We start from the raw sequence: 26,674 nt of genomic DNA on the forward strand, positions 1-26,674 counted from the left end.
GGCTTGGCTTGAAAGTGACAGAAACAGTGCGAAATGAAAGGAGAACTTTGGACCCCTCAATCACTATAGACAAGGAGCTGGTTGAGAAAACTACTCAGCTGCTAACTCAGGCCAGTCTTATTGCAACGGAATGATGACTCAAAGGGCAGAACCAAGAGACCTGAGGGAAGAGCTAAGAGCCACAAAACAAAGCAGCAGAGCTGAAGCCGCAACAAAAACTGGCCCCATGTGCCCAGCTGGATTTCAGGATTGCTTACAGACCTGTGATTGCTGTGTGCCTCTTGTTTTCCCCCTTTTTGAACAACAGTGTCCACATTCGTTAGATTCCCCTCATTGTATGTTGGCTGTGTAGGGGCCAAAGCTCATTCTCTGGTATTTAGATTGGAGAAGTGGAGCCTATATTGCTGCATCTGGGGAATTCATGCACACGTGGACCAGACTGAAATGACTTGAGCTGGTGTCATGATGAGCTGGGACTTGGTGGTCTTGGGGGAGGGCATCGGTATAGTTTGCAGGTGGGAGGATGTGAAGTACTGTGGCCTGAGGATGCACTGTGGTGACTGTATTTTCCAAAGATGACCACAACAGTATTTCCTGTCTTCCTACAACGTGATCTTGCCATTTCTCTTGTTGGGGGGGGGCAGGGTCTATGTTCCCTTTTCTTGAATTTGGGCAAATTTTAAATTATTTATTTATTTATTTATATTTATTTTTGACTGTGTTGGGTCTTCGTTTCTATGCGAGGGCTTTCTCTCGTTGCGGCGAGCGGGGACCACTCTTCATCGCGGTGCGTGGGCCTCTCACTGTCGCGGCCTCTCTTGTTTCGGAGCACAAGCTCCAGATGCGCAGGCTCAGTAGTTGTGGCTCACGGGCCTAGTTGCTCCGTGGCATGTGGGATCTTCCCAGACCAGGGCTCGAACCCGTGTCCCCTGCATTGGCAGGCGGATTCTTAACCACTGCGCCACCAGGGAAGCCCAATTTGGGCAAATTTATGACCACAGTGGAAGTGAGGCTAGATCATACATGGTGATATAGTGTCCTGTCTGGTTCCCTTGGGATCTCATTCTTAAAACCCAGGCACTTCGCACTGAAGTCCAAGCAGCCACATGGAGAGGACACGTATAGGTGTCCCAGCCAACAGCCAGTATTGACTACAAGACATGTGAGCCAGTGAGCCTTCAGAAGGTTCTGATTGTTCAAGTCTTCCCAGCTGAGAGTCCAGACATTGTTGTACAGTAATAAGCTCTCCCTCTCTGAATTCCTGACCCACAGAATATGTGGGCATAATCAAATGTTTTTGTTTTGTTTTTGCCATAAGTTCGGGGTCATATGTATCACAGCGAGAGTAACTGGAACATTGAATAGAGCTTGCATCTCACTGGGGAATATTCCATATTGTCTCTGCAATTACTCTTGTTCTCCTCAGTGCCTCCAAATACAAGGTAGCTGGGGGAGCTCTTTCATTTTTAGTAAACTAGAAGCAAGGAACGAGGCATTCCGGAGACGAGGCAGGATGCCAGATATTGCCCGAAGAAAAAAAAGTTGCTGGAAGAGCAATCTTATTTCAAAGGCTGGACTCAAGGAGTTTATCTCAAACATTTTGCTGAGCACCAGGGCATGGGACAAATGGAAGGGACGAGCCTGGGGATAAATACCATCAACAGTTCAGCACTTCTTCCTCTGTCCAACTGCCTGCTTCTTTTTATATTTTCCACTCCAAGTTCTCAAGAAGGAATATGATTTTTCTACGTAATTACCATTATTCTTCACTGGACAGAGTTTTCATATCAAGCCACTTGGTGGCCTGCTGGCTAACCTATGGATTGTCTGCCTTTGGGTCAGCCATCCACCCACTTTAAGCTTTTGTGATTGAGGTGATTGGAACTGTTTGGGGCTGAATTGTATCCCCTCAAAATTCATACATTGAAGCCCTTTATTTGGAGATATTTGGAATGTGACTCTATTTGGAGACAGGGCCTTTAAAGAAGCAATTAAATAAACATGAGGCCTTTAGGGTGGGCCTTAATCCAACCTGACTGGTGTTCTTATAAGAAGAGGAGATTTGGACACACAGAAGGGCACCAGGCATGCAGCAAAGAGGAAAGGCCATGTGAGGACACAGTGAGAAGTGGTCATCTGCAAGACAAGGAAAGAGGCTTTAGAAGAAACCAAACCTGCTGACACCTTGATCTTGACTTCTATACTTTACATATACTTTAAAACACAAATCGTCTTCTTTGTAAGGAATTAGAGATACTCAAATAGAAAGGTGTGAAATATTACACATATAACTTAACATGTTGACATCAACTTCAAAGTAGGTCATAAAGCACAAAGTTCGTTCTTAAAATGCGCCTTTAAACAGGCAAAACACTTCTACTGTCTAACATGTATCGATAGAAGAGGAAGGAACTGGGGGCAAGGTTTTTGGTCTCTGAAAACAGAATCTATCAGCTGGACCAGGATGGGCATCACATTTCAGGGGAATAGAAGGACTTTTCCAGGTTCAAGGATCCTTGAAGATTGTCTGACTTAACCTTCCACACCACAGATGAGAATCCTGTCATTCAGGGAGCCTTTGCCAGCCTCCCGGATTCCTGCAGAATCAGCCCATCACTGGAGCCCAGCTTTTGCAGACATGGTCCAAGGCAGTTCAGTTCCAAAGCTGAATATTTAAAATGTCAAATTCTGAGGGTAACTGCCTCGGAGTTTGCTGTGTCACAAGGTGCCCCCCTAACAACAAGGGACAGCATTTCCCAACATCTTCATCAGAAGCTCCTGAGCTGCTTGTTACATGAGAACACCAACAAAACAGATTTCCAGGACACCGCCCAGATGTAAAGACTCAGAACTCTGGTATAGGAATCTGTGTTTTAACAAGCATCCCAAGTGATTTTTATTCACATTAAAATTTGAGACCCACTAGCCCAGGACAAGTACAGAAGTCTGAGATCGTCCCTGGTGAGCATCTTTTCCTTTTGGTCGCCAGCCCCGTCGTCTTTGGCTCAATGCTTTGCTGGGCCTCCCAGACCACACTCTCCCTGCAGCCTTCTTGCTCTCCCCATGCTCCTCTTCATCTTTCCACCGCCCAGGCATTTTCCTGTTCCTCTTCTCTTTCCTTCTTTTCGTTGCTCTTCTTTGCTCTTCTTTTTGTCTCCCTTTCTTCTTCCTGTGTTTTATTTCCTCTCTCCCTGGCTTCTACCCACCCTACTCCCTGCCCCACCCAGCCCCTTCCAAAGTGGTGCTGGAGCATGGACAGGATCTAGAGGCAAGGGAGCTCCAGGTCCCAGGGAGCAGAGTTCTGATCAGAGATGACAGCTCAGGAAGCACCTGGGGAGGCCAGAGACAGACTCTGTAGAGCTGCAGGGGATGTGGGAGGGGAGAAGGGAGGGAGGGAGGGTGCAGATTTACGGCACAGGAAATGCCAGGAGGAAGTAGATCAAGGATCCCACAGTGCCGGGCAGGGCTGGGCAGAGAGGACTTGTGCACACCTGCTCACTCTCTTCCTAGTGACCTGTGTGTGGGTGAGCTGATGAGAATCAGGTGTGCACTGCCGCATAGCCCCTTCACCAGACATGTTCCCAAGTGCTCACTCTACCTGCCAGGAGGGGTTTGTGTTCTCATTTTTCAGGTTCAAGATTTTTTTTTCGTAGATATGTTGATTTGTGTCATTTTTTTTAATAGATTTTTAAAATTAATTAATTTATTTATTTATTTTTGGCTGCATTGGGTCTTCGTTGCTGCGCACGGGCTTTCTCTAGTTGCGGCGAGCGGGGGCTACTCTTTGTTGCAGTGCACGGGCTCTAGGCACAGGGGCTTCAGTAGTTGTGGCACGTGGGCTCCGTAGTTGTGGCTCTTGGGCTCTAGAGTGAAGGCTCAGTAGTTGTGGCACATGGGCTTAGTTGCTCCGTAGCATGTGGGATCTTCCAGGACCAGGGATCGAACCCGTGTCCCCTGCATTGGCAGGCGAATTCTTGCCACTGCGCCACCAGGGAAGTCCCAGGATTTTTAAGGAAAGCAGTGAACACACTTTAAAGATGTGGGACCTTAAGTATATGGCAATTGGAGGCTTTCTCCAGGCATCCCTCACTCACAGAGGCCCGGAAGGCCAGATCCTACCTGAGTGTCCGTCGCACTGTGCCTTGGGTGAGATTGAGAAACGAAGTTGGTCTTGTTTATTCAATATAATGTAACAAGCCGGTAGAGAAGCACTTACACTTATGTGTATGTGAATAAATATTACTTACACTCTGGCACGGAGTAAGTAAGCACTCACTGCATGTTGGCTATTATTTATTATCTGCAAATAGTCTTATATCTGCCATATGCCGGCATTTACTTCCCACTCAGGGTGGCGGTAGGTCTAGCATTTTGGAAGCTCTCACGAGGAGGTCCAGGACACCTGGAAGGACAACTGGAGGTCATTTCTCCCTCCACTGGAGATACAAGATGCCATCCCCATTGGGTGTGGGCTGGGTTCTTCGGAGGCCCAGGAAGTGCCACCGCTGACAAAAGAGACCCGCACCTGTTGCCGGTAGGTGTGGCATGTTCCATAAACCCCATGGGGCAGGACAGCGCCTCAGGAGCAAGAGCGGAAGGGTCCTCACCCAGGAGCCCTCCTCTCCAGGATGTAGCTCCCCCAACAATGCTGTCTGGGTAGGTCAGCAGCACCTGAGGCAGGAACTCAGGAAGGCTCTCCTGTCTTGTTGGTCTGGATGAGCCAGAAAGCAGCCTCATTTCCTTATTTCCTTTCTTTGGATTCCCAGGTATCTCCCCTCAGAGGGTTGTATTCCTTAAGGCTAGAACACCCTTGGTGATAGGGGCTGCCCTGACATCCTGTTCTCATCTTCCAGGGCAGGGAATCTTATTGGGCAATTCTTCTAGAGGCTGTATCTGAATTTGAATGTGAGTTTCTCCATCCTTTGTGAGCTGCTTTCTAGAATCACAGGGTGAGCCCTACACATTCCGGGCTGGCCTTAGCCTCCTTTAGCGGACCCATTCATTCTTTCATTCATTCCTTCTCCTGTGCCTGCCCTGATCACTCTTCCTAAAGCAGGATCCCCCCGCTGATGTTGATCAAAGTACCTTGCTTATTTTCTTCGTGACCTTACTACTGATCTATAATTATTTGTCTATGTGTTTATTATCTGTCTCCCTCATTAGGATACAGGTTCCTTGAGGACAGAGATCTCATCTGTCTTTGCTCTAGTGCCTTGAGCACCAAGTACAGTGCCTGCTCCAGTATTTAGGGAATGAACCAATGAGTGAGCAAACATACATTTCACTGGTTCTGTGTGTCTGACTCTGGGTAAAGGACAGGAGGTCCAAAAGAAGTAAGCCAGAACTTTTGTTTTCAGTAGGCTTGCTCACAAGTGGGGAAGCTGATTATACCACAAGGCAGAATGATAAAAGCTGACAGAGCAGAACACAGGGGCTCATGGGAAGGCGGAGGCCTAACCCAGACTGCGGAGGAGGTGCGTGTGTCTGGGAAGCGCCACATTTGTGTGGGGTCCTGAACATGAGCAAAAGTTGGCCAGGCCAAGGTGGGTTGGGAAGGCCATTCTAGGGAGGTGAAGCACATGTGCAAAAAGCCCAGTGGGAGAGAATGGGAGATGGAAGAAGTGCGGTAGTAGGCCACAGAGGAACTGGCCTCTTGCAGGGTGGTTGGCTGTTCTGGGTGGGCGTGACTTTACTTCCTTCAGCTCTGGGCCAACACGAAGACATCAAGGCCTGAAGAAAGTGAAGTGCTGCATACCGGGATAACCCCAGTCCCTCCCCACTCAGCTTTTTCTCTCCGTGGGATCCCCAGAGGCAGAGGAGAGAAAGGCAGTTCTGGGGCGACCCTGCCTAGCGGTGGTGCAGGCAGCAGGCTTTGCACGGGCCCCCCCTGAAGGGCACACGGCTCTGAGGAAGCCGGTCCAGGGAAGGCAGTGTTTGGCAAACTGTGCTGAGTCAGCAGGAGTAAGAGAAACGCAGAGGAAGAACCAGGGCTCTGGTTCCTGAAAGAAGGCAGAGGACAAGCTCTAGGTAGCTTCTTTCCAAGACTCTGTGGGATATACACACTACTACATATAAAATAGATAACCAACAAGAACCTACTGTACAGCACAGGGAACTCTATTCAATACGTAGTAACAACCTATAAGGGAAAAGAATCTGAAAAAAAAAATGTATGTATAACTGAATCACTTTGTGGTACACCTGAAACTAACATAACATTGTAAATCAACGATACTTTGATTTTTTTTTAAAAAAGATGGAAAGAAAAAAATAAATAAATAAAAGAAAGTAGGGGAAAAAAAAGCTCCTGTGGATACTCTTGAGCTAGAACCTTTGGAGGCACCATTTGAGATGCAAGAGAGGGAGGGTGACAGCTGGCCTGTTTAGTCCCCTCCTTTCTTCCTTTCCACTAATACTGGGTGTCTATTATCTGCAGGGAATGTTCTAGTCATTGGAAATAGGACATCGAGCCAAGCAGTCAAAGTCCATGCTCTCACAGAGCTTACATTCTAGGTGTGTGTGGTAGACACATATAAGAAAAAACCCACATGTGTAATGCATGTCAGGTGATAAGAGCGATGAAGAAAAACAAAGGAGGATGAGAGAAAAAGGGTGATGAGGATGGGTGTGTGCTGTTTGAGAGACGGGGCCAGGGATGACCTCACTGGAGAGGTGACATTTGGACAGAAACCTGAATGAAGTGAGGGAGAGAGCTGTGTGTGCTTTTGGGTAAAGTGTGGAACTCTGTTAAATGAGGGTCTTGTTCTCTGTGGAGGTGTCTGGTCTAGCAGGGTGAACAGGGCTGGAAATACTCTCCCATTCATGAATGACAGAGAAATATAATACAGGATATATATATATAATACATGTGATATTATAGTATTCTAATAAATATAATTATATTAATTATATGTGATATAATACCTTATCATATGTTATGATGATATATTATTATACGACATGGTAGTGCTAAGATTTATTTATTTATTTATTTTATTGGAGTATAATTGCCTTACAGTGTTGTGTTAGTTTCTGCTGTAGAACAAAGTGAATCAGCTTTATGTATACATATATCCCCATATCCCCTCCCTCTTAAGCCTCCCTCCCACCCTCCTTATCCCACCCCTCTAAGTGGACACAAAGCACCGAGCTGATCTCCCTGTGCTGTCCTGCAGCTTTCCACTAGCTATGTATTTTACACATGGTAGTGTATATATGTCAGTGCTACTCTCTCAGTTCCTCCCACCCTCCCCTTCCCCCTCTGTGTGGTAGTGGTAAGATTTAGAATAAAATACTTGAGCATTTCTCTCCCTTTGCAATTCCTGGATTTACCCTCTCTTCATTCAGTAGTGTGATTATATTGGGCAGGGATTTCCCAAAATACAGACAGCAGAGAATCAAATTCTTGGCTTTTGTGTTCCAAAATGGGCTGACTTCATTCTTATAATAATTTCCCTGTAAAAGTAAGTATAATCATGTCTATTTTTTTGAGGCAAGAAATCAGAGGCTTAGGAATTCTTAAAACTTAAAGCAGAAACAGTGATCTTAAAAGCCACAGTTTTGATTTGCAAGAGTCGAATCACGAAATAATCTGCTCAAAAACAACAGATTGTTAAGAGAAGCACTGAGCCACGAGGGGTCCTGGCCCTGGCCTGGAGACTAGTTGAGAGGGGAGTGAGATGGGGAGCAGGAGACCTGAGAGGCAAGGTCAGTGTCCCTGGAAAAGAGCTCCATGTTGGCCTTCCCTCTCTGGGCTGAGATGGTGTCAGTGGCTGGGAGTCTGAGAGTCAAGGCCACCTTTTGCTGTAGGAGGCGGCCACCAAGCCTCTGCAGGGGGAGGAGAGAGAGAGAGAGAGGGTTTGCATAGCCTCACAACTGATGGGTCTGATGCTGCATTTCAGTCTCCTCCTGCCTGGAAGGTCCATCAGGAGGAAGGGCTCTGATATCCTTTGGGGCAGCGAGGAGGGGCTCAAATGTGCTGAGTGATGGCCTGTGTATCTTGAAACCTGGATGAGGGAAAACAGAAAGTCTCCTTGTGGACCAAGGACTGGAAACCAGATGGAGTCTGAGACTTTCCAGCAAGTGCCTGTGAGAACAGGTGCCCATGATAGAATGATGGTAGCATAAACAGCTGCCACTTAGGCATGAGGAAGATGGGGGAGGGGGACGTGGAAATGACTGTTTAAACTTGAAGTGAATACCATTTTCCCCTCAAGGGACTGGATTGAGGCTTCTGCCAATGGCCAGAATCAGTGCATGAAATAGAAGTTGAGTCATAGAAGAGTAAACAAAGCTTTTTTGTTGTTGTTTTTTGGGGGCACATTTGAATCCTGTAGTTTGCAAACTAAGCATTTTTACCCACTCCACTAATGTTGACAAGGTAGCAGACAGATACGCAGAGTTCTCTAAGAGATTTTCCAGCTGAAAATCCATTATCAGTCTTTGTGTCCTCTGAACCCAGAAAATGTGATCAATTCTCCTCTGCTGAAAAAATTGTGAGAGTTTCCTCAAGCTTAAAAGCCTTGTGGTTCAGAGAGGGAAGTCGGTCTCCTTCTTGCTTTTCTACAAATATTGTGATGTTATTTATACCTCATCTGACTTCAGCAGCCCTGCTCAGTCTTGTGCCTTTGAAATCCCAGGCACAGGTTTTTATGTGATGCTCTCTGTTAATATTTTCATTTTCATGGGAATCTCCAAGCCTGGTGTTTTGGAACAGGGCACAAAGGAAGTTTCAGGGTTAGAATCGAGTGTGGCCTCAGGGGCCAGGTGGGAAGAAAAAAGAGAAGTTAGAATCAGATAGATTTTGGCTTCGCCACTTGCTGGCTGTGTGACCTCTGGAAAGTTACTTTACCTTTCTAAGCCTCTGATTCATCACCTTGAGAATGGATATTTATACCCACTTTTACAGAAATATTATAAAAAAAAAAATGAGGTAGTGTATTAGTTTGCCAGGGCGGCCATGACAAAATACCACGGACTGGGTGGCTTAAACAGTGGACACTTATTTTCCTCACAGTTCCTGAGGCTAGAAATCTGAGATCAAGTTGGCAGCAGGGTTGGTTTCTTAAGGCCTCTCTCCTTGGATTGCAGATGGTTACCCATCAGTCTGTGTCCTAACCTCTTTTTTTTAATTAAAAAAAATTTTTTTTTAAATTGAAGTATAGTTGATTTACGATGTTGTGTTTCAGGTGTATAGCAAAGTGATTCAGTTATACATACATATATATCTATTTTTTTTTCAGATTTTTTCCCTTATAGGTTATTACAAAATATTGAGTACAGTTCCCTGTGCTATACAGTAGGTCCTTGTTGGTTATCTATTTTATATATAGTAGTGTGTATATGTTAATCCCAAACTCTGAATTTATCCCTCCCCCCTCCCTTCCCCTTTGGTACCCATAAGTTTGTTTTCTTTGTCTGTGGGTCTATTTCTGTTTTGTATATAAGTTCATTTGTATTGTGGGGGTTTTTTTGGTTGTTGTTGTTTGTTTTTTGTTTTTGTTTTAGATTTCACATATCAGTGATATCATATGATATTTGTCTTTCTCTGTCTGGCTTACTTCACTTAGTATTATTATCTCTAGGTCCATCCATATTGCTGCAAATGACATCATTACCATCACATTAAAAAGAATAAAGTACCTAGGTGCTGGGAAAACTGGACAGCTACATGTAAAAGAATGAAATTAGAACACTCCCTAACACCATACACAAAAATAAACTCAAAATGGATTAGAGACCTAAGTGTAAGACCGGACACTATCAAACTCTTAGAGGAAAACATAGGAAGAACACTCTTTGACATAAATCACAGCAAGATCTTTTTTGATCCACCTCCTAGAGTAATGGAAATAAAAACACAAATAAACAAATGGGACTTAATGAAACTTCAAAGCTTTTGCAAAGCAAAGGAAACCATAAACAAGACGAAAAGACAACCCTCAGAATGGGAGAAAATATTTGCAAATGAATCAATGGACAAAGGATTAATCTCCAAAATATATAAACAGCTCATGCAGCTCAATATTAAAAAAACAAACAACCCTATCCAAAAATGGGCAGAAGACCTAAATAGACATTTCTCCAAAGAAGACATACAGATGGCCAAGAAGCACATGAAAAGCTGCTCAACATCACTAATTATTAGAGAAATGCAAATCAAAACTGCAATGAGATATCACCTCACACCAGTTAGAATGGGCATCATCAGGAAATCTACAAACAACAAATGCTGGAGAGGGTGTGGAGAAAAGGGAACACTCTTGCACTGTTGGTGGGAATGTAAATTGATACAGCCACTATGGAGAACAGTATGGAGGTTCCTTAAAAAACTAAAAATAGAATTACCATATGACCCAGCAATCCCACTACTGGGCATATACCCAGAGAAAACCATAATTCAAAAAGACACATGCACCCCAGTGTTCATTGCAGCACTATTTACAATAGCCAGGTCAAGGAAGCAACCTAAATGCCCATTGACAGACGAATGGATAAAGAAGTTGTGGTACATATATACAATGGAATATTACTCAGCCATCAAAAGGAACGAAACTGGGTCATTTGTAGAGATGTGGTTGGATCTAGAGACGGTCATACAGAGTGAAGTAAATCAGAAAGAGAAAAACAAATATTATATATTAACACATATATGTGGAACCTAGAAAAATGCTACAGATGACCCGGTTTGCAGGGCAGAAATTGAGACACAGATGTAGAGAACAAACATATGGACACCAAAGGGGGAAAGCCACAGGGGGGTGGTGGTGGTGGTGTGATGAATTGGGAGATTGGGATTGACATGCATACACTGATGTGTATAAAATGGATGACTAATAAGAACCTGCTGTATAAAAATATAAATAAAATTCAAAAATTCAAAAAAAATTTTTAATTAAAAAAAAAAGAAGTAAGGCCCTTTTAAAATAGATAGCTAGTGGGAAGCAGCTGCATAGCACAGGGAGATCAGCTCGGTGTTTTGTGACCACCTAGAGAGGTGGGATAGGGAGGGTGGGAGGGAGATGCAAGAGAGGGGAGATATGGGAACATATATATATGTATAGCTGATTCATTCTGTTATAAAGCAGAAACTGACACACCATTGTAAAGCAATTATACTCCAATAAAGATGTTAAAAAAAAAAAGAATAAAATACCTAGGAATAAACCTACCTAAGGAGGCAAAAGACCTAACCTCTTCTTATGAGGACACCCATATGACCTCATTTTACCTTGATTACTTCTGTAAAGGCCCTATCTCCAAATACAGTCACATTCTGTGGTATACTTGAAGTTAGGCCATTAACATATGAATTTAGTGGGGACACAATTCAGCCTTTGGCCATACAGGTAGTGTATGCTCTACCGGTAGTGTATGAAAGGGCTCAGCACACACAAGATGCTCAATTAATGTGAATTCCTCTCACTGTCTCTTCAGGTTGCAGTATGAGACTCCAACTATTAATGACATCTACCCTAAAGAGATGTTCCCCTCTGAGGTTGCCCATGGGCAAATGGCTTGGAGGCAACATAATGAATATAGGAGATTTAATAGTTTTAACCGAAAATTTAATTCCACTGATACTCTTTAGACGTTTGAATTTGAACCAAACTCATGATTTCTCCGATTCACTTCCTGACAATAATAACTAGTTAACAGGGTGGATATCAAAATTATAACAAAGCAATAGCTTTGAAAGTGCCTAGTACACTGCTTGACTTCTGTTAGGTGTGTCATAAATATTTCTTCAGTTGGACATGGAGGCTTTTGGTAAAGTCCTCAGTGTTAAACAAATGTGAGATACTATATTCTCCTGCTGCCATGACTTTTGAGCTCCACTTTGGGAAGTGGAAATACCCACAGATTATAAAAAAACCCAGATTTGCTTCCCTCTTTCATGCTGTTTCTCAGGCGACTGGCTCCCTAGATGTTTGGGGCTGGGTTCGCTCCCCCATAGATACTACCTGAAGGGGATGCTCCAGGTAGCTGCTGTTCTCCAAGGTTCTGAGGGAGAAACTGGGGTGCTTGTTCCTTCTGTTTTCACTCCTATTGTGTGGAAATCAGCAGGCCTCCTCTCAGGTTTCTCTGTACCTTCTCCTAAAGAGACACACACAATGCTCCACACCCCTAGTAACCAAATGTGCTTCAAGCTCCCATACTGACTGGCTTTCCTGAAGGCAGAGCCAGGTGTGGACTTCCCACCACAGGTGCCTGTCATCCTGTCTGACAAATGGTTTGTGCTCCGTGTTAACTAAGTGGATGCCAGCTTTCCCTATTCTCAGCTGAACTGCCTTCACAAGTAGTAGAAATCTCTCTCGGGCTTTCGTAGTTCCCAGAACCTTCTCCATCTCCATAGAGATAACTGTCTTGGTGAGGGCTTCCCTCAGCTGTCTGATCCCCATGGGAATGGGGAGGGTTCATGGAAGAGAGAAATTTCAATTTGTGTGCTTCAGCAAGAAACTGCGGGGACAAGAGTCGGCCTGTAGTTGTTTGGTGATCTCATTTCTTTCCGAGCCAGCTCTTTTTGCTTTCTATTTTTGTTTTCTTTGTCCCCTGAGGCCTTACCTAGCCAAATGCTCTTGTTATGAAGTCCAGAATGTGAGTCAAATGGCTGTTTTTGGTCCATAGGGGATTGCCTGCCCTTTGTTGACGGGAGGTCAGCGTGGGGAATAAATCACAAATTCAGTTCTCCTGCTTGGAAAGGCTGGCGTGGACATTCAGTGAGCAAACACATTTGAAGGATGTGATTGACCAATCTCATTTGTTGAGGTTTTCCTTTATAGTCAGCAGAGATGCTTTTAGGCTCCCAGAACCATCTGGAATGCCCAGTGACGTCAAAAGGAGAATGATTTTATTGGATTTTTCCCTTCAAAGGAAAATTTGGTTTATGTGTGGTATCCTAAATAGCACTTCATTTTTATTTTTAGAAAACCTCATTTGGTTATAGTGATTCCTCTGTAGTGGTCAATATTGACTCTCTTGAGTAGACAGCTGATTATTTTAATTTGTTAGCACAGAGGAAGCCATTTTTTTCCAGAAAGTTGGTTTAATTGAGGTGATGTTTACATGCTGATATAGCGTTCCTGGGGGGAAAAATGGGTCTCAATGAGATTTCCTGACACATGGTATATATAGATTATTGCTGTAGCTGGGTGTCCCTGCTTCTGCTCTGGAAATAGGTGTCCTTATTCTGAAAAGGAAAGGGATTTATTCCTATAGTGATGATAGCTAAATAGGAGGGCATATTATGGCTCCTTGCAGACAACGAAGGATATTAATGGCTACTTTGCTTTTAATGTATTTATTCCCTGCAATTACGCAGTGAGTCTTATCGATTTTCCAATCACAGGCATACCTCAGATATTATGGGTTTGGTTCCAGACAACCCCAATAAAGGGAATATCGCAATAAAGAGAGTCACATAAATTTTTTGGTTTCCCAGTGCATATAGAAGTTATGTTTACACCATACTGAAATCTATTCAGAGTGCAATAGAATTATGTCTAAAAAATCAATGTAAATGCCTAATTAAAAATACTTTATTGCTAAAAAATGATAACCATCATCTGAGTCTTCAGTGAGTCATAGTCGTTTTGCGGGTGGAGGGTCTTGCCTCAATATTGATGGCTGCTGAGTGATCAGGGTGGTGGTTGCTGAAGGTTGGGGTGGGTGTGGTGCTTTCTTAAAATAAGACAACGATGTTTGCTGCATCGATTGACTCTTCTTTTCACAAATGATTTCTCTGTAGCATCAATGTTATTTGATAGCATTTTAGCCACAATAGAACTTCTTTCAAAATTGGAGTCACTACTCTCAAGACCTACTGCTTCTTTATCAACTGTTTATGTAATATTCTAAATCCTCTGCTGTCATTTCACTAGTCTTCACCGGAGTAGCTTCCATCTCAAGAAACCACCTTCTCTGCTCATCTGAAGCAATTCCTCATCTGTTAAAGTTTTATCATGAGATTACAACAATTCAGTTACAGCTTCAAGCTCCTTTTCTTTTACTGTTTCCACCACATCTTCAGGTACTTCCTCCACTGGAGTTTTGAACCCCTCAAAGTCATCCATGAGGATTGGAATCAACTTCTTCCAAACTACTGTTCATGTTCGTATTTTGACCTTTTCCCATGAATCATGAATTTTCTTAATGGCATCTAGAATGGTGAATCCTTACCAGAAGGTTTTCAATTGACTTTGCTCAGATCCATCAGAGGAATCCTTATTTATGGCAGCTATCACCTTACAAAATGTATTTCTTAAACACTAAGACTTGAAATTTGAAATGTCTCCTTGATCCATGGGCTGAAGAATGGATGTTGTGTTAGTAGACATGAAAACAACATTAATTTCATTGTACATCTCCATCAGAGCTCTTGGGTGACCAGGTGCATTGTCAATGAGCAGTAATACTTTGAAAGGAATTTTTTTTTTTTTTCTGAGCAGTAGGTCTCAATAGGGGGGCTTAAAATATTCAGTAAACCATATTATAAACAGATGTGCTGTCATCCAGGTTTTGTGGTTCCATTTACAGAGCACAGGAAGAGTACATTTAGCATAATTCTTAAGAGCCCTAGGATTTTCAGAATGGTAAATAAGCACTGACTTCAACTTAAAGGCACCAGCTGCATTAGCTCCTGGCAAGAGAGTCAGCCTGTCCTTTGAAGCTTTGAAGCCAAGCACTGACTTCTCTCTATCTATGAAAGTCTTAGATGGCATCTTCTCTCCAATAGAAAGCTAATTCATCTACATTGAAAATCTGTTGTTTAGTGTAGCCACCTTCATTAATTATGTTAGCTACATCCTCTGGATAACTTGCTGCAGGTTCTACATCAGCACTTGCTGCTTCACCTAGCACTTTTGTGTTATGAAGACAGCTTATTTCCTTAATCCTCATGGTTAACCTAGTTTCCTTGAAGGAACCTCTGCTAGCTTCAGACTTTTCTTCCTCACCTCTCTCAGCCTTCATAGAACTGAAGAGAGTTGGGGCCTTGCTCTGGATTGGACTTTGGCTTAAGGGAATATTGTGGCTGGTTTAATCTTCTATCCAGAACATTAAAATTTTCTCCATATCAGCGACAGGGCTATTTATTTCTTATCATTCATATGTTCACTGGAGTAGCGCTTTTAATTTCCTTCAAGAACTTTTCCTTTGCATTCACAACTTGGCTAATTGGCACAAGAGACCTAGCTTTTGGTCTATCTCAGCTTCTGAGATGTCTTCCTCACTAAGCTTAAGCACTTCTACCTTTTGATTTACAGTGAGAGATGTGTGACTCTTCCTTTCACTTGAAAACTTAGAGGCCATTGCAAGGGTTACTCACTGGCCTAATTTCAATACTGTTGTGTCTCAGGGACTAGGAAGGCCCAAGAAGCAGGAGAGAGACAGGGGAAGGCTGGTGGGTGGAGCAGTCAGAACACACACAACATTTATCCACTAAATTGGCTGTCTTATAGGGGCACGATTTGTGGTGCCCCAAAACAATTACAATAGTAATATCAAAGATCAATGATCGCAGATCACCATAACAAATATAATAATAATTTAAAAGTCTGAAATATTGTGAGAATTACCAAAATGTGATACAGAGACATGAAGTAAACAAATGCTGTTGGAAAAATAGCATCAATAGACTTGCTTTACGCAGGGTTGCTACAAACCTTCAGTTTGTAAAACATGGAGTATATGTGAGGTGCAATAAAGTGAAGCACAATAAAATGAGGTGTTCCTGTCTACAGATGAGGAAGCCTGCTTAAATACCCACAGCCAGAATATAAAGGAACTGAAATTCAAACTTAGGTCTAATCTGATTTTAAAGCTTTTGCCCTTAACTGCTACATTCTCCTGCATCTCAATTGAGGGGTTATCTAATCAGAATGTCTGTACAGTAGTTCTCAAAGTATGGTCCTGAGGCCCGCATTATTAGCATTACCTGGACACTTGTTAGAAATACAAGTTCTCAAGCTTCCTCAAATGATTAAATCAGAAATTCTGGGGGCTCAAGCTTGAGTATCACTGCCCCAAAACATTCCAAACAGGTAGTTATATAACCTCTCCATGTGGCTCTTACATCCCATAATGCAGTCATTCTCTCTGCTCTGCTTGTTTAACTGCACCAATCATTAGAAAGTTCTTCCTTATACTGAAGTATAATTTGCTTCTCTTCATTGTTCACTCTTTGGTTCTGATTCTGCTGTTTGTCTCATCAACAAAATAGCTGAATGTAGCTATTGAAACTCACATGATCAACAACAGGAAATTGTTAAGGTATTAAAAAGAGCTTGTCTGATGGAACATGTGCAGTTTGAATGCCAGCTTCCTTTTTTTGTACATTTACCACAGATGCTTTATTCTTTGTCTCAGAAATAAGATAGAAGGGGAACATTTTTGAAAAGGGGAAAAAAGAAAGACTGAGGAGTCAGGGTTCAAGGCTCTGCTATGTCTTTAGGATGTAGCCCTTCTAGTAGCTCTGGACCTGGAAGATGTTCTGTTTCCTCCAAAGTCATAGGTCAGATATAAAATCTCTCATGATGAGCAAAGTGGATCACTGAAACTTGAGGGCGTTTCAGAGCAGGGTGAGACTAGGTTGGTTAGAGTTGCTGTAGGTCAGAGTGGAAGGAGAGTTTAGAAGACCAGAAATCATATGTGATGAGCAGATGACTCTGAATCTTTGCCCTTGGAACTAAAGGTGAGGTTCACATACTTCTTTCTTAACTTGGCTACCCCAGAAAACAAAGCTTCCACGCTATGACTGCGTTACATGCTATCTTGGGGGAGGAAAGGAGTGAGGGGAAAGCGATGTGAGCCAAGAATAGAGGGAAAGCCAACAAAACAACGCATCACTGAGTTGTCTTTTACTCCGTATGAGTACCTGCTTGATTCTGCTGGACCGGCTTTTCAAAGCTAGATTGTTATTCTTGGGGGAGAAAGAAAATTTATTCACTGGTTTCCATCTACCACCTGTCAAAGTTCCACCCACAGAGTCTTAACTTCCCCAAACTCTGGGACATGCATGTGTGTGCTCCATGTTGGGTCCTACACCATCCCATGCCTCATGGTCAACGGGATGGGAGGCAAGAGGCACTTGGCATAGGCATGAGATGAGACACTGTCAGGTTTTACCTGTGTAAAACTGGTGGCCACAATGGTGGCTAGAGCAAGAGTCAAGTGAGGCTGAGAGGATCTGAAATTGCACAGAAGAGGTTTCTGATATAACACCCTTAAAGTAATTTTGAAAAAAAAAAGAACATCCTTTTACGTTATAAGGTTGATGTCTAAATTTTTTTTTGTCATTAGTTTAAATAATGGCAAAGGATAGCATTCCTAGCTTATCATAAATGCTGATTAACATTTTAAAACAAAATTGGGTTCTGGTTTCAGGTATGATGACTAAGACTCTACTGGATGACCACTCAACTTCCATCCACATAGAAAATAGCTGCAAAGTCTGGACCTAACACCAAACCAAACCAAACCAAACCAAACCAAAAAACCAGAAAATCAGTATCTGAAGGTACTGGAGAGCAAGCAGAAGTATACCAACTCTGGTGGGAAGTTCATACTTGTGTGGAGAGGGAAGACTGAATTAAATAAATAAATTTCTGTCTCTGCGGCATTTAGCTTGAGGCTAAGTACAGCCTGCATGTGGCAACAGCACACGTGATAAAACTTGCAATCCTTCAGGCCTGGAGAATTAGAAAATTGAAGTTAGGAAACTTACTAACTTTAATAGTAAAGAGCGTGGGTAAATTCTGGAAGGGAAGAACCAGAGTAGGGACCCCCAAATGCTATCTATCCACATCTCTGACTGGACTCCTGAACTACGCATGGGCAGAGCAGACTCAAAGCAGCCAGCTAAAGATGAAAAAGATCTGAAGAGATCCAAGTTGCCATAGAAGAAACAGAGTTTGCAATTCAAGCCCAGCCAAGGAAAAATACCTGCTAAAACAAATTTCCTCTTTGGAGAAAAATAACAGAATCCATATTTTCCACACTATGGCATTCATAATGTTCGGCATAGAATTCCAAGTTATGTTTCACATGAAGGAACAAGGAAATAAAGCATATTCTCAAAAGAAAAGAACATGAAGCAGATCAGACGCTGAGATTAAATGGATGTTGGAACTAACAGACAATGATTTTAAAGTAGCTATTATAATTATTCTCAATGAAGTAAAACAAAATATGTTTTTAATAAAGGAAAATTTCAGTAAATACAAAATTATTATATCATTCTTTTCACCATATCCAGTTGAATTTTAATATTATAGTGATTAAATATTAAAAAATTGCATGAACATTTCTTTTTTAATGGTCAGAAATTTTACATTTTTTTCTCCTTGAAATAAAAATTTCATTTTACTACTCCCACAGAATTTTATCTAAATATAAAATACTATGGTTCACATATTTTGATTATTATCATAATTCTCTTAAAATACATTAAAAAATTTTTTTTCTTTTCTTTTCTTTTTTTTTTTTTTGTAGTTTAGAATCTTTACTTAGTCACACAACATCAAGAGTAAGTTAGTTCCAGGGCAGTGCGCCATTCCATCACCTGGGACCTTCTCTCCCCCCTGCACACTCCACAACGCAGTATAATCAAATGGCGCCTTTGTCTAGAATAGAATGTTTAAATGATACCTGTTCAATAACTGTCCTTGCTTCTTTGTGGTGTTGGGAAAGGAAAAAAAAAGAAACAGAAACCAAAAAAAAAACAAGAAAGCAACAGAACCCAAACCCTCTGCAAGCCGCTTGGTACCTATCTTCCCAGGGCATTTTTAGTGGAGTTTCTGCTGGGCCCTGACCTCTGCCCTACTACATCAGTGAGGACAGAGGCCGTGGGACAGGTTTGGGCATCTGTACTGGAGTAGAAAGAGGAAACAAACACAAGTCGGGCCACAAGTGGATTCTGGCACATTTTTTTTTTAAATTGTATACAAAGTTTTTTTTGTTTGTTTTTTTGTTTTTAAAAAAATTATTTATTTATTTATTTATTTATGGCTGTGTTGGGTCTTCGTTTCTGTGCGAGGGCTTTCTCTAGTTGCAGCAAGCAGGGGCCACCCCTCATCGTGGTGCGCGGGCCTCTTCACCATCGCGGCCTCTCTTGTTGCAGAGCACAGGCTCCAGACGCGCAGGCTCAGTAGCTGTGGCTCACGGACCCAGTCGCTCCGCGGCACGTGGGATCCTCCCGGACCAGGGCTCGAACCCGCGTCCCCTGCATTGGCAGGCAGACTCTCAACCACTGCGCCACCAGGGAAGCCCTCTGGCACATTTTTAGATGAGGTTAAAAATGTCATGGTGTGCACAGGGAGCTGGCAAAGGACTTTTCTGTGGGAGGTAATGCCTGTAGGCAGAATAAACTGTCCAGTCTACTCTTGGGGAGGAGCTCCCTGTGGTAAGAACAGAGGAACTAGGGGGCCTCGAGGAAGGTGTTGGTTCCGAAGATGGAGGAGACCATCTTGCCGGTGGCGTTGATGGTGCCTTCGCTGTCTGAGCTGGACTCAGAGTCGCTGCTCCCAGAGTAGGCGCCCAAACCTGGGAGGATGCTGATACAGATGGCAGCGGAGGGGCAGTGGATGGAGGGACCAATCGGAGATGTGATTCCAAGAGACATGCAGGACGGGGCTTCTTGATTCTTGTCATCTGGGTCAGGGTCCGATTTCAGTCTTTTCACACCGTTGCCACTCTCTGAACTCTTATGCTTCACAGCTCCTGCCAACAGCTTTGCCTGGGATAACTTGGTCTTCGTTTCTGTGGGTTTCCCAGCCACTTTCTTCTCCACTTCCTTCTTGTTTTCTTGAGAAATTCCAACCTTGTTGAGATTACTTCCGTATTCCTTCCGTTCTTTCAGTTCTTCTCTTCGCTGCTTTTCTATTAGTTCCTGCTGCCGAGAAACCTCATCAAGGAAGTTGGTCTCATCTTCGTCTAAGCCTCTTACCATGTTTTTGAATTTGAACTGTTCTTCATACTCCTGCTGCTTCCTATCTTTCTGTTCCTGTAGCCTTTCATTTAGAGACCGAGGGTCATAAACCTCCTCTGGGCATTCTTCTGGATCTTCAGGTTTTCGAACTTTCTCCCATTCTTCTTGCCTCCTTTTGCGCCATTCATCTAATTCTGCCCCAGACACAAACCTCTTTTTGATAACAAGGTTACCATCATCCCCTCCATCCATAATGGAACAATCAGTCTACCAGCTTGCGGGAGGCGAGACCCCCTCACCTTGGCGGCGCCCACCCCAAACCGCCACCGCAAGGGCCGCTCGTTCTTAAGGAAAAAGAAAAAGAAAGAAAGTAAAAACAGCCATTTAAAATTTTTGTTTTATGTACTAGCATAAGGTTCTAGGTGTTAAAAGTCTATTTTAAATTGAATCATTATTCTCTATAGTATTACTATAGAATTGGTCAAAACAATGCAAATATATTACACATTTTGATAGATAGTCAATGGAATAAAATTGTATTGCAAATGCATATCTTGATAAAACAGATGAGGTTATTTTATTTTTTCAATTTGTTTCTGTATTCTTGGATGGATATTACTGCTAGTGTAAGCTAATGTTTTTATTTTTTATAGGTGTGAATATTGAGAAACTGCATTCATATAAGCAAGTGGATAGAACTGAAAGGGGGATTATATCAGTAGCAGTCAATAGTTATTGTTCACTAAAAATGATTCTTAATGATCCATCAACTAACATCTTCAATTTTGTAGAAAGCAAAGAATTGGAAACCACCTGATTTGTGAATATTCTTTTCCCTAGTTCATTAGAGACACTCACTTTCTTATCACAAACACAATATTTAATTATTGCATTTTTAGTGCCCTGGGTTTTTTTTTAACACTCTGGGGCAATGCATTGAAGTAAATTTAGACTGGATGAGAGGTGAGTTTTTCTTTCATTAATTTGGACAGGGATAATTAGTGGTCCAGGAAAACTCAGCTTGAGCAAACTTGTTCTCACCCATATCAATGAGGAACGAGTTTAAACAGAAATTGAAAATCTAGAAATTGATCCTGTTGAAATTGTGCACTAATATGTACTTCCTGGAAACTCTTTATGTATGCGAATGCGTACCCCAGTTTGCAGATCACTGATTTAGATAATCAGCGTGCTGGAAACCACCCACTGGTTAGGAGACCTCAAAGGGAGTTTAAGAATCAGTTTTGTTTTTGTTTTTTTTTTACCTGAAAAGGTGAGAAAGGATCTCAGACTAACACTAGCCAATAGATTAGTGTAAAACAGGGAAAACTTGAGGTGGTACAGACTAACACTGTATCCAAAGTGCAGCTAACAACAGTGAAATCTTGGATTTCTCAAGGAGATGGAGAAAAAAAATTCTCTTCTGAGCAGTGTAATGCAGTGAATAAGTGCATAAAAATACAAAGAAACAAAGATGGAGAAGATCATCAGATGTGATAAAAGTAGCAGTAACAGCAGCACTTGTAGTTAAGGGTAGAAAGTCATTTTTAGTAGATGCTGGATTTGAGTGAGTGCACTGGAGTCCAGCTGGGGAAGCCTGTGGAAACAGCCTACTTCTAGAGGCATTAATAATAACAGAAGAAAACCATCAGTTTCAGGCAGGTTCAACTGAGGACTTAACTTAAATACAAAGTGAAACAAGAAGCTATTTAGAACTGAAATAGTGATGGCACATGACTGAGTTCACTAAATGTAGTTACTTTTGACAGCACTGGTGCAGAAAGCAGGGTTCAGTCTTACGCTATCACATCCTTTCTACACCTGCCTCTTGCTGTGTCATGTGACCAAAGAGTTTAATGGAGATTAGACCAGATAATTGCTAAACTTCCTTCTAGTTCTAACATCCTATGGAAGAACACCCTGCAAATGTTCATAGCAGCATTATTCATAATAGTAAAAAAGTGGAATAATGAATGGACGAATAAATGTGGTATATCCACTCAACGGAATATTCTTTGGCAATAAAAAGGAATGAAGTACTGATATATGCTACAACATAGATGAACCTTGAATACATTATAATAAGTGAAAAAAACCTGACAAAAAAGACCACATATTGTATGATTCCATTCATGTAAAATGTTCATAACAGGCAAATCTATATAGACAGAAAGTTGATTAGTAGTTGCTTCAGCTTAGGGGTTGGGGAGAAATGGGGATGACTGCTAATGGGTACCGGGTTTGTTTCTAAGATGATAAAAAGTGATTGTGATTATTACACAACTCTGTGACTATATTAAAAACTACTGAAATATACATTTAAATGGGTAAATTGCATGGTATGTGAATTATATCTCAATAAAGTTTTAATTTTTTAAAAAAGAACATTATGGAAGAATTTTTAAGAAGAGAAAAGAGCTTGGATCCTGGCACAGACATAGGACTGTTCTGTTTTGACAGAGATTCTAAAAGGAGAAAAAGGCCAGGAGTAAGTAGGGATGAGGGGTTAATTAGGGAGGTTAGGGGAGACAGCCAGCAGCCTGAGGAGAGTGGGCATTTGGTGGTAGGGGAGGATGCTGGCGAGATGTCCTGAAATGGAAAAGGAGGGTATCTTAAGGCAGACTCTCTGCCTCAAGCCTTGTCTTTTGCCAGATTTGCACCTGGGCATGTCTTTCTAAATGGACCCCCCTTGGCCCTCTACTCCCATATTCATATCCAGGCAGCTAAAGACACAACTTTTCTCTCAGTTCTTTTAAACTCTTGTTAAAATGTCTTCATCTTCCCTAGCTTCTGCCTCTTTTGACATGAAGTCCTTCTCCTCTTTTCATTGGGTGCTTACCAGGTACTTTCTCTCTCCTAGGCATAGGCTGTTTCTTTTTATTTTTTATTGTTATTAAAATGTCAGGTTTTGACTTTTATATTTCATTTATTCTTCCCTTGGGTCTTTTGTGACCTTATCATAAAGGTTTATTACATATAAATGTGAAGATTCACTAATACACTTAAGATGAGGGAAACCAATGTAGCAATTGCTGATAAGATGAAAAATTGTATACCATAAAAATAAGAACAGGGCTTCCCTGGTGGCGCAGTGGTTGAGAATCTGCCTGCTAATGCAGGGGACACGGGTTTGAGCCCTGGTCTGGGAAGATCCCACATGCCGCGGAGCAACTAGGCCCGTGAGCCACAATTACTGAGCCTGCGCGTCTGGAGCCCGTGCTCCGCAACAAGAGAGGCCGCGATAGTGAGAGGCCCGCGCACCGCGATGAAGAGTGGCCCCCGCTTGCCACAACTAGAGAAAGCCCTCGCACAGAAATGAAGACCCAACACAGCCAAAAATAAATAAATTAATTTAAAAACTAATAATAAAAATAAAAAAATAAAATAAAATTCAGGGTCCTTTAAAAAAAAAAAGAACAAAGCTATCTGACATTTATTTTCAATAATTTACACAATAAAGAAATTGAGAGCCACCTTAAAAAAAATTTTTTTTTCTGTATTCTCATTCTTTAACCAGTAAGGACACAGTTTTATGTCTTATCCAGGGTTTATTCAAAGTATCGTCTAACTTTTTACACAACTAAAACTAATGCTAGATTTCACATTCATTCATTAATCTAATCATTCACTCACTCATTCAACAAATGTTTATTGAGCATCTACTATGGACTAGGCATCTTGCTAGATGCTAGAAGTATAATGATGAAAAAAGGGACAGAGTTCTCCTGGCTCTTGACACATACAATCCAGCACGAGAGACAGATGTTAAACAAATAATCACACAACTTTCATAAATAATTATATAACTTAAATTATGATGTTTTATAAAGGATAAATATAAGGTAATGTTATATATTGGGTTGGTCAAAAAGTGCCTTCAGTTTTTTTTTAATTAATTAATTAATTTTTATTTTTGGGTGCGTTGGGTCTTCATTGCTGCACGTGGGCTTTCTCTAGTTGCGGCGGGTGGGGGCTACTCTTCCTTGCGGTGTGCAGGCTTCTCACTGCGGTGGCTTCTCTTGTTATGGAGCACAGACTCTAAGCTCACGGGCCTCAGCAGCTGTGGCACACGGGCTTCAGTAGTTGTGGATCGTGGGCTCTAGAGCGCAGGCTCAGTAGTTGTGGCACACGGGCTTAGTTGCTCCGCGGCACGCGGGATCTTCCCAGACCAGGGCTTGAACCCATGTCTCCTGCATTGGCAGGCGGATTCCTAACCACTGTGCCACCAGGGAAGCCCAGTGCCTTTGGTTTTTAAGTAAAAATAAAAGACACATTTTTCATTTTCACCAATTTTCACCATTTTATTGAACAATGTATTCACCCTTTTGTTCCACTACCTTCTGCCATTTTCCAGGCTACTTCATAATTCCATCTTCCCAAAACTTTTTTATCTTTTTCAGCAAAGAACTCTTCCAGGTGCCTTTTACAGTCTTCCAGAGAATTGAAATTTTTTCCATTAAGAGAATTTTGTAAAGATTGAAATAAATGGAAATCCAAAGGTGCAATATACGGTGAATATGGCAGATGAATCAGAACTTCCTAGCCAAGCTGTAATAGTTTTTGCCTGGTCATCAAAGAAACATGCGGTCTTGTGTTATCCTGGTGGGAGATTACACATTTTCTGTTGACTAGGTCTGGGTGCTTTTCGTCGAGTGCTGCTTTCAGTTGGTCTAACTGGGAGCAGTACTTGTTGGAATTAATTGTTTGGTTTTCTGGAAGAGGCGCATAATAGAGGACTCCCTTTTAATCCAACCATATACACAACATCACCTTCTTTGGATGAAGACCGGTCTCTGGTGTGGTTGGTGGTGGTTCATTTCACTTGCCCCACGATCTCTTCTGTTCCACATTATTGCACAGTATCCACTTGTCATCGCCTGTCACAATTTGTTTTAAAAACAGAACGTTTTCCTTACATTTAAGTAGAGAATGGCATATGGAAATATGGTCAAGAAGGTTTTTTTTCTCTTAACTTATGTGGAACGCAAACTTCAAAGTGATTAACATAACCAAGCTAGTGTAAATTATTTTCAGTGCTTGATTTGGACATTTTGAGTATGTCAGCTGTCTCCTGCATAGTATAATGTTGACTGTTCTCAGTTAATAACTCAACTTGATCGCTATCAATTTCAACTGATCTACCCGACCATGGAGCTCCGTCCAGCAACAAATCTCCAGCACGAAACTTCACAAACCACTTTTGACACGTTCGATCAGTCACAACACCTTCTCCATACACTGCACAAATCTTTGTGTTTCAGTTGCGTTTTTACCTTTCTTGAAATAATAAAGCATAATACGCTGAAAATGTTGTTTTCTTCCATCTTCAACATTAAAATGGCTGCACAAAAATTCACGAATTTTGATTTTTTTTTTAATGCACGCTGATATGACAGCTGTTGTAATAAAATCTAACAAAATTGTTTCGAATGAAGTTCGAAGAACTAAGCACTACTAGAGCCATCTTATGGAAAAAACTGAACGAAACTTTTGGCCAAACCCAATATAATAGGACTCCTTCTTTCTTGATTTTCTTCCTGCACTTATTTGGTAAAGAAGCCCATGAAAATATTGGAAGGGATTTTCAAGTTACTGAATATTTTAAAAGATATTAAAATTTAAATCTTTCAAGTAAGTGCTTTAATTAACTCAAGTAGAGTTGTCCCTAGTTTAGTGAATAGATCACTCACTTGTAAAGCAACATTAAAAAATTTTAATAACTTTTAATTTAAGTATAACCTAGGTAGGGAAAAGTGTGGAGATCATATGTATACAACTCAATAATTTTTTACAGACTGAACACACCTGTGTAACCAGAACCTAAATCAAGAAACAGAACATTATTAGAGCCTCAGAAGTTCCATACATGCCTACTTTTCTTCACCAAATTCAGTTTACAAGAGGACTAGTACTTTTGAGCACTTGTTATGTGCTAGGCTCAATGCAAGGTCTTTTATAGACCCCATATTATGTGAAGAGCAGTTTTTTTCTCTCTTATGTGTTAAAGTATTCCCTGGGAATCTAATTGACAACCATCATTTAATTAGCAAATTCATCCTTTTCAGATAGCCAGAACAGTATCCTTCAGCCCAGCACAGATAGGACTCTGCAGTTCTGCTTTCCTGGAGATTTTCCACAAGTGCAGGAAATTTCCATGATGACAGTGGCCTTGGAGCCCATGAATAGAAGCAGGGAAGTAGCAGTTTCTCTGAATGGCTGTGTGCCAGGCCCTTAAGCAATCAGGTGCCAGGATTTCTTAATTTGCTGTTCCATATCTCTTCCTTCCCCAAGGAGAAGAGTCAGCCTGCGTGCCTCTCTCCAATCCACTCACCGTAAAGTCCTCCTTAAGGATAACTAAGATTGATTTGCTAACTTCTCTGAATAGTGAAGGTCACTGTAAGGTGAGCATCTCTTAGCCAACTGTAATCACTCAAAGCTCTGAAGAAATTTATATCTAGTATTTGGGACACCATCTCTTTGAATTCTAGGGGCTTGTGGAAGGGGATTGCTGTGGGGTTTTAAGGAGTCTGGCTGGAAAAGAAAAAAAAGGAATCCAAAGGACTCTGGGAGAAATAGAGACAGAAAAAGTTACCTACTGCCCAAAGGAGGTTTGGCCCTCTAGGAACAATACTAAGAAAGTTTACTAGCAGCTTTTTTTTTTTTTTTTTTTTTTTTTTGCTTTAGAGATCAATCTAGATGAGAAAGCAGGAACAGGAACCAAGGACTTAATATTGTTATCAATTATCCTAG

The 26,674-nt window shown here is 41.7% G+C and overlaps 1 long non-coding RNA gene and 1 pseudogene across 2 annotated transcripts in view; both read right to left on the bottom strand.

Annotated features, from left to right (window-relative positions):
* The window catches only part of LOC309636198, a 937,790-nt gene that overhangs the window by 465,076 nt on the left and 446,040 nt on the right, over window positions 1-26,674 (bottom strand). The gene's annotated exons all lie outside the window — the stretch shown is intronic.
* LOC309632743 (PSME3-interacting protein pseudogene) lies at window positions 4,281-23,698 on the bottom strand (annotated as a pseudogene). Its single transcript has one exon. The product of its transcript is annotated as a PSME3-interacting protein pseudogene (transcript).

The sequence above is a fragment of the Balaenoptera borealis genome, assembly GCF_965194805.1.
Source record: "Balaenoptera borealis genome assembly, chromosome: 1".
Taxonomy (NCBI): Eukaryota; Metazoa; Chordata; class Mammalia; order Artiodactyla; family Balaenopteridae; genus Balaenoptera; species Balaenoptera borealis.